Source organism: Nicotiana tabacum, chromosome 13 (genome assembly GCF_000715075.1).
Source record: "Nicotiana tabacum cultivar K326 chromosome 13, ASM71507v2, whole genome shotgun sequence".
NCBI classification, from domain to species: Eukaryota; Viridiplantae; Streptophyta; class Magnoliopsida; order Solanales; family Solanaceae; genus Nicotiana; species Nicotiana tabacum.
In genome coordinates, this window is record NC_134092.1 from 12572647 (window position 1) to 12590680 (window position 18034).

At 34.2% G+C, this 18034-nt stretch overlaps 1 pseudogene; it reads right to left on the reverse strand.

The window, feature by feature from the left end:
• LOC142167980 (uncharacterized) overlaps window positions 1-18034 on the reverse strand; it is a 195093-nt pseudogene that overhangs the window by 141608 nt on the left and 35451 nt on the right.

Sequence of the window (18034 nt, forward strand, 5' to 3'; positions counted from 1 at the left end):
TCCAGCCGTAGCTTTCTTGTTATCTGGTAATTGTTGTAATGCAATATGAAGAAATAGTAAGAAATGGGGGAAACCGTAGCTTTGGGATCTTGAATTGTCACTTTAGAATTTGCTTCTTCTGGTTTCCTATGAATTGTTGAGTGTTTCACCGTAAGTGACTTATTTACAAGTTATATGAAATCCCTTACCTTTAGGATTTGTGGTCCCCACTTTTGGGGTTTAATTCATCCAAAATTGCCCTAACATGCCACCTAACTATCAAGACCAACTAGTCACAATTACTTCAAGGCCTTGCTGCCACGTTGGTTGATTTCATTCTTATCCAAATATTTGAATTAATTATCTCTAATCACTTAATTAACTTGTTAATATCTCATTAACCAATAATTACCCGATTATCCACATAATTAAGAATTATCTCAAATTACTTAAAATATTGCTCATTTTTAGCACACCTTGTACATCTCACTATCATGGTCATGTGGTACCTTTTATGGCACTAGTCCATAAATATCGGGTATTTTAGCTCGGGCCACATTTTATTCCAAAATGTCAAACTTCGACAAAATTTATTTTCTTCGATTTGCTTACCCTCCCACCTTCACGAATTTACTCATCACTTGTTTGAAATATCATAATGCTTATAATTTCCAAAATAATCTCATTTTCAAACTTACGTCGATTAACTTACGACGAAACTTTATCATACGAAAATGCAGGATGCAACATCTTATTTTCCGAGCTTCCATCAATTTACTTATGGCATACTTCCATGTACGAAAATATGGGGTATAACAGTTTTAGTGAGGGCTTCTTCCCATAAAATTTCTCATATGCAGACTTGTTTTCTAGTACAGAACTTGGCATTCTATTAATCAGATAGGCTGCAGCTAATACACAGTATCCCCAAAACTTTATAGGTATGTGTTCCTAAAATCTAATTGCTCGTGTGACTTCTAAAATATGTCTGTGCTTTCTTTCAGCCATACCTTTCTGTTGTGGTGTGTAAGTATAAGTTGTCTGATGGATTATCCCAAGATTATTATTGTTGCGGGTTGTATTGACAAACTCAGTGCCATTGTCAGTTCTGATGACTTTAATTATTTTGTTAAATTGAGTCCCTACAAGCATTATGAACTGTTGAAGAATAATGCAAACATCAGACTTAAGTTTGAGCAAAAACAACCATGTTGTTCTGGAAAAGTCATCCACCACTGTTAAGAAATACTTGTTACCATCAAACGTAGCTACTTTATATGGTCCCCAAAGATCTACATGAACCAAATCGAATGAAGCAATAGTTTTAATGCAACTAATAGGGAAATGTTGCCTTGTTTGCTTTGCACATGGGCATACGACACACTTATTCACTTTTTCTGCTATAAGCTCTAGTTTTATAGGTAGTAACTTCCTAAGTACATTTATTGATATATGTCCAAATCTCTTGTGCCACAAATCTATATCCTCTGCTGAGCTGAAATCATAACTGGCTGAACTCTCAGTAGATATAAGAATAACTTCACTTATGTTTCCTGCTGCTTGACTTCTTAGTATGTACAGACCATCATCTTCCTTACCAAGTATTTTCACCTTCCCAATGAAGAGCTCCTGAAAAATACAAAAATCAGGGAAGAAGGCTACTAAGCATCTCAACTCTTTTGTCAGTTTAGAAACTGAGAGTAGATTGAATTTGAATTGAGGAATGTAAAACACATTAGTTATTGTATTTCTACTTGCTAAGGTACTAGCTCCCGCGTGTGTAACATGTGTCACATCTCCATTAGGCATAAACACTTTTTTTCGATACTGAGTTTGAACTATAGTAGACTTGTCCAACAAGTCCATGTATGCTACCATATGGTTGGTAGCTCTAGTGTCTATTATCCAGTCTTAAAATACTTAGATGTACCTACTACATTAGCATTAGAAGTTGGTCCAGCATTGTTGTTTAGCATATGGAGGATCTGCTCATACTGCTCTTTAGTAAAGGTGCAACTAGTCAGCTGACCTTGCAGGTTAAGTTGATTACTCATGTTCTGCCCCATTGATTGGTTTGCAGTATCTATTGATCCAGTGAACTGGCCAAATACATTTCCTACAGTCTGATTATTCTGCAAATTGTCTTCATTTAGAACATTATAGGTAGTTGCATTATTGAACCTTGTATTTCCTGTGTATTGATTGTTTTGAGCTGCAGATTCAGTCAGTGTGTTATGAGCAGTATAGTTCCCAACTCCCCCTTTCTTCCGGAGGTTAAAGTGTGTTGGATACCCCCATAATTTTATAACAATTTTCTTTGTTATGACCTCTAAGTTTGCAAAACTCACATTGAACATTGTAGTTCTTCTTTACTTTCTGATTAAACCTTTGATTTCCACATGTTCTTGATACATAGCCACATCATACTGTCCGGTAACATTAGTTGGATTTGCACCTAATAATCCTGCTGAAGCTGCTACTATTTTTTGGCTTTCATCACTTATGATCATTGCATATGCCTGATTGACAGTAGCATGGGACTCATTAACAGAATCGGGCTTCTTGCTTGACTGTATGAGTCATTTAACCCCATCAAGAACTGAAACAGTTTCAATTTCTGCAAATGCACTATAAATTCTTTTTATTTTTCACAATCACATCGAGGGGATGGAACCAATGCTTCAAATTCTTCCCACAAATCCTTCAATTTTGAAAAATAAACAGACACATAGGCAGTTCCTTGACTTAAGGTTGTAATTTCTTTATGCAAATTAAAGGATCTTGCACCATCTACTTTGTTAAACCTTTCATACAAATCATTCCAAACAGCTCGAGCACTTGAAGCATATATAATACCACCTAATAATCCACTAGCTACAGAATTCATGATCCAAGAAAGGACTATTGCATTAACTCTTTCCCAATGATTCCACATTATTTCTGAAATTTTTTCTTTAGTGCAAGAACCATCTACCAACCTCAATTTGTTCCTTCCCAATAGAGCTACTCGCATAGATCTAAACCAGATAGAGTAGTTTACAATACTTGTCAATTGGAACGATATGATTTGAATTCCACTAACATCTGAAGGAGACAGAAATGACGGATGATTGTAATCTATTCCAAGTGCTTGATTCACTCCCATTGTAGGAGTTGGAGCTGGTGCATGAGTATGGTGCTCAGTTGTATGATTCAGCAGATCTTTGATCGCCATTGTCAACCAAGAATTCAAGAACACTAACAGTAATTTGCAAGTAGATTCTGTGGGATTAAGATCGAACCACAAGCTAGAGATTACTAGCTATGCTCTGATACCATAAAATTGCATTAAGAAGAAGAAGAACATAAAGGTACAGACCCAGTAGAGAAGAAGAGAAAGAAGACGAAAGAGAGAAGAAGATGATGAAAAATGCGAAATGTTATTCTTGCATTGTGTGTGAAGTGCACATACATGTGTGTATATATATATATATTAACACTTGTCTAACTAACTTAACCACCTACTTAATTCTAATTGGTTGAGTATAGTAAAATGACTAATCTACCCTCTAATGAGTTATGTAACACCTTTCTCAACAAAGAGAAGAGGATGCATTTTTGGTATTAGGAATTCCCGACAATTGTAAGGCCGTAAGGTACAATCTTGTTTTCTTTGTGTTGTGTTTGAATCAACTGCTAAATTTTCAAAGTATCATCCGATTCTGATCTATAAATTGTGAACTCCATTTGGTTTGTATTTTAATAGTTTCAAGAATGATAACAGTGTTACGTTTTATTTTCTGAAAAAGTTGCAATCATTATTAAAGTTGAAAATATGTGTCTACTCCTTCTACAACTAAAGTATTAGACTTTTATTACAACTGAAAAATTGAATATTCTAATAAATCAAATATTGGAATCTTTCTACGTCTAAACAACTAATTATTCTAGAAAAACTATTGCAGTAATTATTCTAAAACATAACAAAGTTTCCTTCTTTCTATAACCATCTCTACTGTTGCGGCGATAATGCTACCACTGACTCCAACAGTAAGTCACTCTCACTCTATTTAAATTTTTTTGCTGGATATATAAAAATTAGCTTGAACTTTGAAGTTTAAATTATTTTTTTTCCTCTTTTTTTTTTTACAACAATTTCAAGTTTCTTGCCCGATTCAACTTTGCACTATTTTAAGGGTTGAGTGTAGCTTGTCGAGGACAATTGTAAATTAATGATATATTTTTTTATGATAATAGTAATATTATTGAAAGTTTTATGCGTTGCTCCAAGAAGCCATAGTTCTTAAATTTTTCGTTCAATGAATTTGTCTAGTACAAATAGCGAGTTGCTTTTTCATAAGGTCACTTAACTAATAAAAATTGGTTAGAAAAGTCACTTTAGTTTTATTTTGTAATTGAAAGGTCACTCAATTTTACGCCTGAAATGTCACTCTATACTTTTCGAGAATTTTTTACCGTTTTCTTTTCAACCCAACTATTTTTCCATGATCCGACCCGCTAGACTTGTATGGATACCTTATTTGGCTGCGTAAATAGCGCGAACTGAAACTCAAAATAGATCAAACCGTCCAAATGAATACCCTATTTAGGTTGTGTATATAAAAACGTCTCTACCTTCAAATAGTGTAGCACCCGAAACCTGAATCATTATAAATAAATATGGGTGCTACTTTCTATTTTCTTAGGCTGAAAAGGTAATAGACATTGAGTGGAAAAAAGATATTATTAGTGAATGATCAAAGTCTCCTACTTCCTATTTTCTTCAGTTTGTTAGATTTATTCTTCAAACTATTGTGTTGTTTTCCATATCTACAGAGGAGTGTATTATTTGTGGATAATATTTTTTTTTAAATGCTTTTTTGGTATTTGATTCCATACAAGATGTGTGACAAAGGGTTTGGTAGTGTTGAAGCTATTGAAGACAGTGATGATCTTCTACAGTCGTCGTCGTCGTCGTATGATCTTCAAGAACCTTGTTGTTTTCCCCTCAATGATAACGCGAAATCTTCTATTAGAATCTTGGATTTTGTCAAAGACCATCGTACTGACATGGTTCAATTTTTGAATTCCTGTGCTGGTTTAATTCTTTGTCATTGTGTGAAACAAAGTCTTACAGGGAACTGCGTGGACAAGTACAGAGTTTGTAATCCAACTACAAAGCAATTCAATTCTCTTCTGAGCCCATATATGTATTCACTAGACCTGAGTTTGGCCTTTGATCATTCAAAATCACTTCATTACAAAGTTATAAGTGTGGGTTGTTTCGCCCGTATTGAGATATATACTCTTCAGAAACCAACTCCTGGAGGCTATCTCAAGCTCAGTTTCCAATATCATTTATCAGCCATTTGAAATAAGCAAGTTAAATAGCTTTGGCTATTTTGATCTTGATAAGGAAATGATTTACTCTTATCCAATGCCAAAAGTAGATGTACAATACTTTTGTGGTTGTAGCCATGAGCATTTATATCTTGTTGGATCTTCAGTCAATGGTGACTTCGGTCATTTTGATGTCTTCGAATTGGGAAAGGATTTGACGAGGTGGGTTGCTCTAATGGTAAGCATCCTCCACTTCCAACCAAAAGGTTGTGAGTTCGAGTCACCTCAAGAGCAAAGTGGGAGTTCTTGGAGGGAAGGATGCCGAGGGTCTATTGGAGGGAAGGATGCCGAGGGTCTATTGGAAACAGCTTCTCTATCCCGTTCTCTATCCCGGGGTAGGGGTGCGTACACACTACCCTCTCCAGATCCCACTAGTGAAATTATATTGGGTTGTTGTTGTTGTTGTTGTTGTGAATTGGGAAAGGATTGCGCGTCTTGGAGCCTAAAGTATCACATTGATCTAAGTAAAGTTTAAAGTACATTACATAAAAGGCTTTACGACACTAGACGTGAGAGGGATTTTATTGATTTTGATGTACATTCTGTGATTATGACAAGAGACACTATCAGAAATCCGCTTAAAAACCGACCAAAATTTTTCGACCAATGTTGGTCGGTCAAAAAAAGCGACCAAAAACTGTCCAGGTTGGACGGAAACTGAAAAAATATATTTTATATTTTTTTAAAAATAAATACCGACCAAAGTTGGTCGGTAAATTGGTCAACAAGTTGACCGAGCTGGTCAGACTTGCTTAGTCAAAGAAAATTTTGGATTACCGACCAACTTTGGTCGGTAATGTGGACCCAATTTTTTAATTTTAATAAATTATTTTATTATTTTAAATGTTTTATAAAATTTAAGAATTTATATTTAAAATTACTGACCAACGTTGGTCGGTTAATGCAGGGGAAGCATTTACCGACCAACTTTGGTCGGTATATTTTATTTTCTGGAAAATAACCGACCAAAGTTGGTCGGTTATTAGGTCAACATTGGTCAAACTTTTGAATCACTTTTATATTTACTATCTAAATAATATAAATATAATCCGTTAACACTTTTGTAATACAAATAATCAATACATTAACATATACTATATATAACATGCTATATATGTAGTTAAAATAGTACAATAACATGCTATATATGTAGTTAAAGTAGTACAACAAAGCGTGTTATATATATATATATACACACACACACACACACACTAACATATACTATAACAAGCTATATATATAGTTAAAATATTACAATGAAGTATGTGTGTGTGTGTGTGTATAGCCGTATATATATAAGAACACGATGCGCTAGGACCACAGGGTCGGGTTCTTTTAGGGATAGACTTGTGAAGATCCTAATTAGTATATATAATTTATCATCAAATATATCTATTTGTAAATTGATTCATCGACTTATAACTTACTTAGATGCATTGATGAATATTAAGAACAAAACGTTTGACCTATATCGACTAATAGTAAAAATAAAACGTCTTGACCTTTATCGATTAATCTATGTCATGCATTATTAGTGATGAATGAATGAAAAATAAAAGAATTAATACTAAATATCTTTGACATGTATATATATATATCGACTAATAGTAAAAACAAAACGTCTTGACCTTTATCGATTAATCTATGTCATGCATTATTAGTGATGAATGAATGAAAAATAAAAGAATTAATACTAAATATCTTTGACATATATATATATATATATATATATATATATATATATATATATGGATCACAAATTAAAGAAACGAAAGAAGTTATTAGTATTAAGTAAACGAGTTAAATTAATAGGTCAAACATGGTCAAACTTTAACAAGCTATATATATACACACTAACATATACTATAACAAGCTATATATATAGTTAAAGTATTACAGTGAAGTGTGTTTGTGTGTGTGTGTGTGTGTGTGTGTGTGATATCCCATATATATATATATATATATATATATATATATATAGGTATAGCCATATATATATATAAGAACACGAAGCGCTAGGACCACAGGGTCGGGTTCTTTTAGGGATAGACTTGTGAAGATCCTAATTAGTATATATACTTTATCATCAAATATATCTATTTGTAAATTGATTCATCGACTTATAACTTACTTAGATGCATCGATGGATATTAATCAATGATTCATCAAAAACGTCTCGACCTATATATCGATTAATCTATGTCATGCATTATTAGTGATGAACAAATGAAAAAAGAAGTTATTAGCATCAATTACAATATAGTGTATGTGTGTGTGAGAGAAATTACTCATATACTTAATTATAACTTAGAAAATTTACTTAGATAGATGCTATTATAATTTATTAAAAGTAAATAGTTAATATAATTATTTATAAAAATTATGCTTATAGTTTATAATTATTTATAATAATTGTATAGTTAAATAAAATAAATGCTTATAGTTTATAATATTTTTTTATAGTTTATAATATTTTAAGAAAAAAAGCACAAAAAAAAGAATTTAGTTTTTTTTTAAAACAAAACGACCAAAGTTGGTCGGTTTTTGGTCAAACGGTCAACACTTAATGTACCGACCAAAATTACCGACCAACTTTGGTCGGTAATTCTGAAATCAGAATTGAAATAACGGGTTCCCCATTTCTCTTACCTTTCTTCCCCAAATTTCCCTTAACTCTTCACTCAATGCCTTCCCATCTCCTTCTCTATTTCCCTCACACAAATCCCATTTCCCACCCCGCGTCGCCACCGCCCAGCTGCCGCCGTCGTCGCGCCATCGCCGTCGCCGCTACCGCCCCTCTCCTTCTCCACCTCCTAAAAATTCTGGGTTTGAATTACAACCCATTTTTTTGTTATTTCTAGGTTTTGTTAATTAGTTATGAATTAGTTTCAATTGATTAGTGTTTCAATTATTTGAACATTGCATTTTATTGAGAACTAGGGTTTAGGTCTTGTTTTAATTAGTTTTGTTAATTAGTTTTATTAACTAATTAGTTTTGTTAATTAGTCAGTTAGTTTTAATTGATGAGTGTTTCAATTTTGAGTTTGTATTGTCTTGAATAGTTTAGTTAGAATCTAGGGTTTAAGATTTGTTCTTGTGAATCGAACTTTTAGGGTATGGATTGAATTTCTTTAGTTAAGTTAGTTTATGTTTAAACTCATAGGATATGAATTGAAATTTTAGTTTTTAGGATTTGTTCTTGTGAATTGAACTTTTAGGATATGAATTGAACTTTTAGGATATGAATTGGACCTTTTGGATATGAATTGAACTTTTAGGATATAAATTGAACTTTTAGTTTATGTTTAAACTCGTAGGATATAAATTGAACTTTTAGTTTTTAGGATTTGTTCTTGTAAATTGAACTTTTAGGATATGAATTGAACTTTTAGGATATGAATTGGACCTTTTGGATATGAATTGAACTTTTAGGATATAAGTTGAACTTTTCATTTATGTTTAAACTCGTAGGATATAAATTAAATTTTTTGGATATGAATTGAACTTGTAGGATATAAATTGGTGTAATTAGGAAAAAATAATTATCTTGAATTAATTAAAAAAGATTTAATTAATTTATAATTGTAGAATAAATTAATTTGTTCTTGTTTTATTTGTATAGATGGAACATCGTACTTGGATATATAATAGGAATTATCCTAATCGACGGAGATTGCGGGAGAATTTTGTAGAAGGGGTCAATGACTTTATTAGACATGCAATGTCACTTCCATCATACCAAAGTAAAGGAGTAATTAGGTGCCCTTGTGTCAGGTGCGATTGTATGAAGTTTAAAAAATCGCAGGAAGTTAAGCTTCATCTTTATAGGAAGGGGTTTATAGAGAATTACTTTGTGTGGACTAATCATGGAGAGATCGATGATAGCCGTGGGATATTTCATAACATGGTTGTTGGTGAAAGTAGTAGGTTGGTGGAGAATACAAATCTTGATTCTAGAATTCAGGATATGTTTGCAGATGCTTTTGGGATGCACTTCGGGGGTGAGCCCAATGAAAATGTTGAACAAACTCCTAATGATGACGCAAAACGTTTTTATGAACAGTTAGAGGAAGCTAGTCGTCCACTACGTGAAGGAAGTCGGCACTCTGAGCTGTCTGTTACAGTTAGATTACTAAGTATCAAATCTGATTGGAATATTTCTCAAACAGCCATGGACGCTTTCATTGACCTTATGAGTGAACTAGTTGACCCTAATATCAACTTACCTGGTCATTTCTATAAGGCAAAGAGATTGGTTTCTAAGTTAGGACTTTCGTCAATGAGAATTGATTATTGTGAAGATGGTTGCATGTTATATTATAAAGATGATGCAACTTTAGACAATTGTAAATCTTGCGAAAAGCCTCGTTTCAAGAGGTTTTCCAGCGGGAATATGGTTGTTGTCAAGGAGATGCAATATTTACCTCTTATACCTAGGTTAAAGAGGTTATATGCGTCGATGAGTTCTGCTCCTCATATGAGATGGCACTTTGAAAATAGAAGACCACATGGTGTTATGTGTCATCCTTCAGATGGAGAAGCTTGGAAGCACTTTGATAGGACATATCCAGATTTTGCTAGTGAACCAAGGAACATTCGGTTAGGTCTGTGTGCGGATGGATTCATACCATTTTCTATATCTGCGACACCATATTCATGTTGGTATGTCTTTCTTACACCTTATAATCTACCACCTGAGTTGTGTATGACTAGTCCATATATATATATTCTTAAATTATATTATCCCCGGTTCACGTAATCCGAAAAGTTTGATTGATGTATATTTGCAACCTTTGATTGATGAGCTAAAACAATTGTGGTATGATGGTATTGAAATATATGACATATCAACCAAGCAGAATTTAAATTTGCGTGCTAATTTAATGTGGACTATTAACGATTTTTCTACGTATGGAATGTTGTCTGGGTGGATGACTGCTGGGAAGCTAGCTTGTCCTTACTGCATGGAAAATAGTAAAGCGTTCACTTTGAAACATGGCCAAAAGCAATCATGGTTTGATTGTCACCGTCAATTCTTGCCTGATGATCATGAGTTTAGAAGGATGAAAATGCATTCAAAAAGAATAAAGTGGAATATGATTTTCCACCTCTGATACTTTTAGGTGAGAAAATTTGGGAGAGGGTCCAGAACTTCAGTAAAGTTACTGAAGCTCCACCTTATAGATTCCCCGGATATGGTGTTAATCATAATTGGATGAAACAGAGTATATTTTGGGAGTTGCCTTATTGGAAGGATAATCTTCTCCGACACAACCTTAATGTCATGCATATTGAGAAGAATTATTTTGACAATTTGTTCAACACAGTGATGGATGTTAAAGGTAAGACAAAAGATAACTCGAAAGCTAGAAGGACTTACAAGAATATTGCAGGCGGCCTGAATTATACTTGCAAACAGCAAACAATGGTAAGGTGTTCAAGCCCAAAGCAAGTTACACATTCACTTTGGAGGAAAGACGATAAATTTGTGATTGGGTTACGAAATTGAAGATGCCTGAGGGTTATGCATCGAATCTTGGAAAAAAGAAGACATGGAGGTAGGGAAGTTGAGCCATTTGAAAAGTCATGACTGCCATGTTTTCATGGAGACCTTAGTGCCTATTGCATTTTGTGGTTTGCCTGAAAGAATCTGAAAACCCGTCACAGAGATTAGTTTATTTTTTAAAGACTTGTGTTATACCATATTAAGGGAAGAAAACCTACTTCGGATGGATCAGAATATTCGTATAACTTCTAGTAAGATGGAAAAAATATTTTCATGTGGTTTCTTTGATGTGATGGAACACCTTCCAATACACCTTGTACACGAGGCACGACTTGGAGAGCTTGTTCAATGCAGATGGATGTATCCCTTTGAGAGGTAATATTATAAGTTTGATGTAATATTCTATTTTATTTGAATGTTCTTGGATAACATGACATTATGTAGGACAATTGGAAAATGCAAATAATTTGTTAAGCAGAGGAATAGGATTGAAGGATCTATATGCGAAGCCTAACTTGCAAAGAAAACTGCATATTTTTATTCTTATTATTTTGAGAGTAACGTGCCATGTTCTAGGAATAGGCCCAATAGGCACACGGTCGAATGTGTGAATGATCCATTATATCCACCAATGTCCATATTCAATCAACCAGGTCGATGTTCTAAGGATTTTGCTAAATTGTCCCGAAGTTGTACCATTTCTCAAGTAAGTATTGATTTATTAGTTATCAAAATGTAAAATTTACTGTGATTACATATTGATACAACTACTAAAAATATTTGATGTGTCACAGTCACTTCGTGGGTCAATTTGGCCATGATGCTATATATACGAGATTTGATACGTGGTTCAAACAGTTTGTAAGTGTGTGTATATATATATATATACACGTAGTGAATGTATAAAAATTGATTCATAAGTTGTGCTAACTTATGAATTTTTTTAACACTATGTAGGTAAATAATCCAAATAATGGTGTAAATTAATTTTTGAAAGATATATCTTGGGGACCTGGGCTTCAGGTCACAACAATGTCTAAGTACGTAGTGAATGGTTATAAGTTTCATACAGAGGATTGCTCTAAAAATAAAAATAGCAACAACAACGGGGTGTGGGTTCAAGGTGGTAATGGAAACCAAGTTGGAGATATTGATTATTATGGTGTGGTCAAAGAAATATTACAACTAGAATATACAGGTTGGCCATATAAGAAATTGATACTCTTTAGATGCAAGTAGTTTGACCCAAATCTAACAAGAGGTATAAGAGTACACCACCAATACAACATAATTGAGGTTAATCATACGAGGGAGTATGATCATTATGATCATTTTATAATTGCACATAACGTTAGGCAAGTGTATTATGCTCCTTATCCATTGCGGCGGAATAAGTCCGATTGGTGGGTTGTAATAAAAACTAAGCTTGTAGGTAGGGTGAAAGTCGAGAATGTGTTAGACGTTGCATATCAAAACGATATCTCCAGTGTTCACCAAATAGTGGACGATCAATTAGAAAATGATTTTTGGAACATCCTCAACGCATATTGGAAGAAGTTGATATAAATGAAGTAACAATTATAGAAAATGAGGACGAAGAATCAACTGATGAAGCTCAAACAAGTGAGGACGAAGAATTCTCAAACGAGGAACAATACGTCGATGAGGATTAAAAAGTTGGTTTTTTAAAAGCACTCTCGTTTTATAGCTAGTTTCTTATATGTTTCAATCTAAATGTGTCTTATATTATGCAGATGGCAGGCAAGGGTCAAGGTAACAATGACCCTACTAGTTCTCGGGGTCGAGAAAAGTGTAGGAAGGGAAAGAGGAGGGTAGAAAATAATAGTCCCTCTTGTCCACCCTTTTCAAAGATGCCTATGTCTTATCCTCCACCACACGGCTATACTGAGCTGCCACAGCATCACGAGCCGTACACCTTCATTCAGACACCAGGTTTTCCATCACAGGGCCATAGGACTATACGTCCGACATACAATCCAGCTGCCTCACAGCCATCTGAATCGCATCCATCCATGTCACAGCCACTCGGGTCACAGCCATCAGTATCAGAACCACTTGGGTTGCATCCAGCTATGTCGCAGTCACAGGGATCGCAACCATCTTTATCATCGACTCCATCTATTGCAGGTCTTCGCCTGCGAGGCAGTAGCTCTGACCCGCCTATACTGTCTACACATGCCTCTGATACACATGCTTCGGATGATGATGACGAGGTAGTGCATTATGATCGATATGGCAGGATCATCATAGTCCCTGAGGGTGATGGGTAAGTGTTATTTGTTATTTTTGCGTCTATTGATTTGTAACATTTTTACTAAGATATTAATGTATTTTTATTGTTAAATTGCAGGTTCAGGTCGGGTAATAAGACTACGAAGATAATCATCAATGCCATCAAAAAGCTTTATGATGACCCTTATGCGACTTGGACTGATTGCCCAATCTGGCTGAAGGAGCAAATTTTCAATAAATTTAAGGTATAAATGTTCTTTTAAACAGTTTAATAATTTATATTTATGATGTTTCCATCTAATATTTAACTTTTGAAATACAGAGCAAGTGTGTATGGGAAGACCGTTATAGCATGGAAGTGGCTGCAAATTTTCATCATAAAGCTCGCAAGAGATTGGCGGATGCTTTATCGGATGCTAGAAAGAAGAACAAGAGGCCCGGCTGGTTACTTGAGAATTTGTGGAATGATTTGCAAAGGTAATGGCTTATCGCGGAGTTCTTAGAGAGGAGCGGAAAAGGAAAAAAAGCTCGCGCATCCGAGAAGGGAGGCTCCTTGCACACTGGAGGTGCGATCAGCCTAGGGACAATAAAAAGAAGATCGGTACTTAATTGCTTAAATTATTTTACTTTTCTAAGTATATCTATTCTGTTTATTAACTAAATTAATTTATTTTCAGGAAAAGAAGTATAGGTGTCCAATGAGCCATGATGAGCTATTCAAGGAGACGCATATTGTGAAGAAGAAGAAGAAGAAGAAGAAGAAAGAGGGGGATCAAGATAGGTGGGTCGAGGACCGGGCCACGACTGCATATGTAAGCTTTCAATTTTTTTTAAGTATTATAATTTACTTTTATAAAAATTTTGAAATACTGATTTAATTTAAAATAATATAGGGTCGCTACCAAAGTAACGTAGAGGAATTCAGCCGTAGTCATCCAGCTGGTGAATTGGGTGAGCCAACCCAACCTTCGGACGAGGATGCTGAAAGAATATGGTTGGAGTCTGTTGGCGGTCCAAAATGGGGGAAGGTATACGGGCTTCCTACTAAAAACTTCCATCGCTATAAGTGTAGAATGCAAGGAATAGGGACTTCCTCGCAAGGCGAGCAACTTAATAGGGAGAGGCTCTCCACTATGCGGGAGATAGTGACAAAGCTCACATTCGAGTTAGAAGCGGTCAAGGAAAGAGAAAGGCTTAGAGATGCTCAATTCCTTGGCATGCAAGCTCGGATCAGAACTCTCCTATCTACTGGAGCTTTTCCGTTGCCCCGGTCTCGTAAGTCATCTCCAGAGGGTCGACCTCCATGTGATCGTTCCTCCCGTCTTGCTCGTTATCGTTCCTCCCGCCCTCCCCGTGATCGTTCTTCCCGTCCTCCACAAGACCGTTCTCTATACCGTCTTGTAAATGAAAGTTCATCAGACGGTGATGATGATATTGTAGAAAACACCCCTTGACTTTTATATACTTTGAACTAGACAAATAAAACCAGTTTTGAACTAGTTGTAATTAGTTTTAACTTGATTTTGGATTTTTATATTCAATTGAACTTTAATTTGTTAGTTTTAAAGTATTTATTGAATGTTTTGGTTGTTGTGTTGTTGTTGGTGTTGTTGTTGTTGTGTTGTTGTATTGTTGTTGTTGTTATGTTATTATTATTGTTATTGTTATAATTCAGTTGTTATTAGATGTATTAGTATGTTGGCAGGTGGTGTAGCTGCCAAAACAGGCATTTTATGATTGGTCAGTTTTTAATTAAAAAAAATTATTCCAAAATACCGACCAAAGTTGGTCGGTTAATGAACATTGAATTTCCAGAATTCAACATTACCGACCAACTTTGGTTGGTATTTTGCCTGCACTGTTGAGGTTGCCGACCATAGTTGGTCGGTAATGTTTAATTTTAATTATTTTAAAATATATATATATTTTCAATTACCGACCAAAGTTGGTTGTTTATTTTAATTTTAATAATTAATAAAAAAACATAACTTAGTTAAACCGACTAACTTTGGTCGGTAAAATTAAATTAATAAAATATATTTCCGACCAAAGTTGGTCGGTAAGTAATTAAAATTGCCAGATGGTCGTTTTAAGCTACCGGCCAACGTTGGTCGGTAAGCCATTCCGACCATCAAAACACCGTCCACACCCTAATGATCGCGTTTTGGTCGATAATTGGCCATAACCAACCAACTTTGATCGGTTTTTAGCGTATTTCTAGCCGTGAGAAAGGAATCAAGAACCTTATTTGTCCCTCTACAATATACCATGCCATGCCAAAAACGCGACACGCTGGGTGCCATTACCTTCAGTTCATCATTTGATTGAGAATCCATTCGGGGTAGGAAGCAAAGTCCGAGTAGTACAGACAAGTAGTTATGTATATAACGAACGTGTCTGACAGTTTTGTTGCTCTATCTTATTCGTAATCATTCAAAATTTAGCACTTCAGGGTTTACAATCTTTGTTTTTCTTAACTTTTGCATGTTTTAATTCAAATTAATTCCCATAAGATGGCTGCTGTTGTAAAACCTTTAGTAAATGTGGATGTTCACTATTCTTACTATTTTCACTCATGACAATGATTTCGTGCTTCTAACAAAAGAGTTCTAGAACAGCCTTTTGCAGAAATGCAGTGTAAGATTGCGTACAATAAACCCTTGTGGTCCGACCCTTCCGTAAATACCGCGCATAGCGAGAGCTTAATATATCGTGCTGTCCTTTTTTAACCATTAATTTTGCGGTCCTGCTCATGTTCCTACTTTATCTTTATATTATTGGTTTGTGATTTTCTTTTAATGATTATAGTTGATGACATGATTATACGCGATGAACCATTCGAGTGATATGTAGGAATGTTTTTGCTTACTTCATAAATTTGATAAACATTTAATTTTCTATTAAGCCGATGTTTATCAGCTTGGATAATGGTAGAGTATTCATTGGTAAGGTGTTGTAACTTGTTATCATATTTCTAGGATTTTATTGGTATTAATCATGAGACAACATTCTCTTTTACATGCACCTCATATATAAATGGTATGGCCAAAATTAAAAATCTCCATATTCTCGAGATTATTCGTGCTTTTGAATGGTGTGCTCGTATGCATCCCAATGCTTAGTGCTATTTATCTTATGAATTGTTAGGAAAAAATAATAATCCCGTCCATGAATTATATCCACGGCAAATAATAATAATAGCACAAGAGAGTAACAACAACACCAACTCTCTTAATGATGTAAAATACAATATTCGAGCGGAGCAATATAATCACTATAATATTACAACTTAGTAGTGTCGAGAGACTACTACAACTTTGAAAGAAATAACACTTTTTATTTAAAAATACATCACTACCATATTACTCACACTCACTATTTATCTCACAGACTCCAATCTGTGAATTACTCTCTCTAATTTTTATTGCTTCTCTCTAATTTTGGTGTAATTGAAATGAAGAATTGAGACATCTATTAATAGCAAGAGATGTCGTCCAACTATTACAAAGAAGATGGCTTGTTATTGATTTAGTCCTATAATTTTTCAACAAAGTTAGGCATCACACATCCCATTTTTCTTCAACAAAGTTAGTTACGTCTCATCCCATTTTTCTTCTTTTATTTTTGTTTTCTTTCAATACGAGCCCCACATGAATAATGTATGTAGGCTAGGGACACTTTGTTTTCTGTAATCTTGAAAAGTGGAATCACAACACAACTACTTTGAGAATAATTCATTAAATCTTCTGTTGAGAATATTGAAAGTCCCTTGTTGGGGACTGAACTCAGCCTGCCCATTCATTATATATATATATATATATATATATATATATATATATATATATATATATATATATATATATATATATAGAGAGAGAGAGAGAGAGAGAGAGAGAGAGAGAGAGAGAGAGAGAGAGTTGAACAAGTAGTTTCTCTTAGTGCTGAAAAAATTGAAGGCAGTGATGATCGTTTAACCAATATTTTACTACTACTCCCAGCAAAACCTCTCTTCGGGTTCAAGCAGGCGTGTTCGTCGCTCGATACTGTACGGTATTTATATTACAATTTGGTATTTTCGGTATTCGATTTCTTAAAATGTTATACCAATAACGTACCTAATTATATCAAAGCCTATTCCCATGAAGTTGTTAAAGTTTTGAATTCCTGTGGTGGTTTAATTCTTTGTCGCAAGTGCTTGGACAAGTACATTGTCTGTAACCCAACTACAAAGCAGTTCTCTGCTCTTCCAAGCCCAAATATATATGGATTCACTAGAAATGAGTTTGGCCTTTGACCATTCACTATCACATCATTACAAAGTTATTAATGTCGCCTTTCACATAGAAAGAATTGGGCTCTATCTCCATATTGAGATATACTCTTCAGATACTAATTTTTGTAGGCGATCTCGAGCTCGATTTCCAAAACCATTTGAACCGTATTTCCCATTGGAAAAGAGAGTTTTCTTCAGTGGATCTATATTTTGGACGTCTAGTCATTTAAATAGATTTTTCTATTTTGATATTGATAGGGAAATTCTAAGTCAATTACTCAAATGGTCAATCAACTATCCCAAATTATGTGATAAAGTTATTTTTTTTTCTTTTCTAATAACAAAGTCACTTAACTATGTTTATAGCACTCAGAAGGTCACTCAACTACATTTTCCAAATTTTGGATTGCCAAACACCTATTTTACTCTCTAAATTATAAACATTTATCTTTTTTTTATTTTTTTTAACTTTTTAATATTATGATTTTTCCCTTTTTAATTTATATTATAGACTTACCTATATAATAAATAAATTTTATTTATACTTATCAAAAAAAAAATTATTTATAAATTAAAAAAATAAAAAGTATTTAAGCATATATAATGCTGGAATAACAAAATAATGAGCATAGTAAGAAAATTAA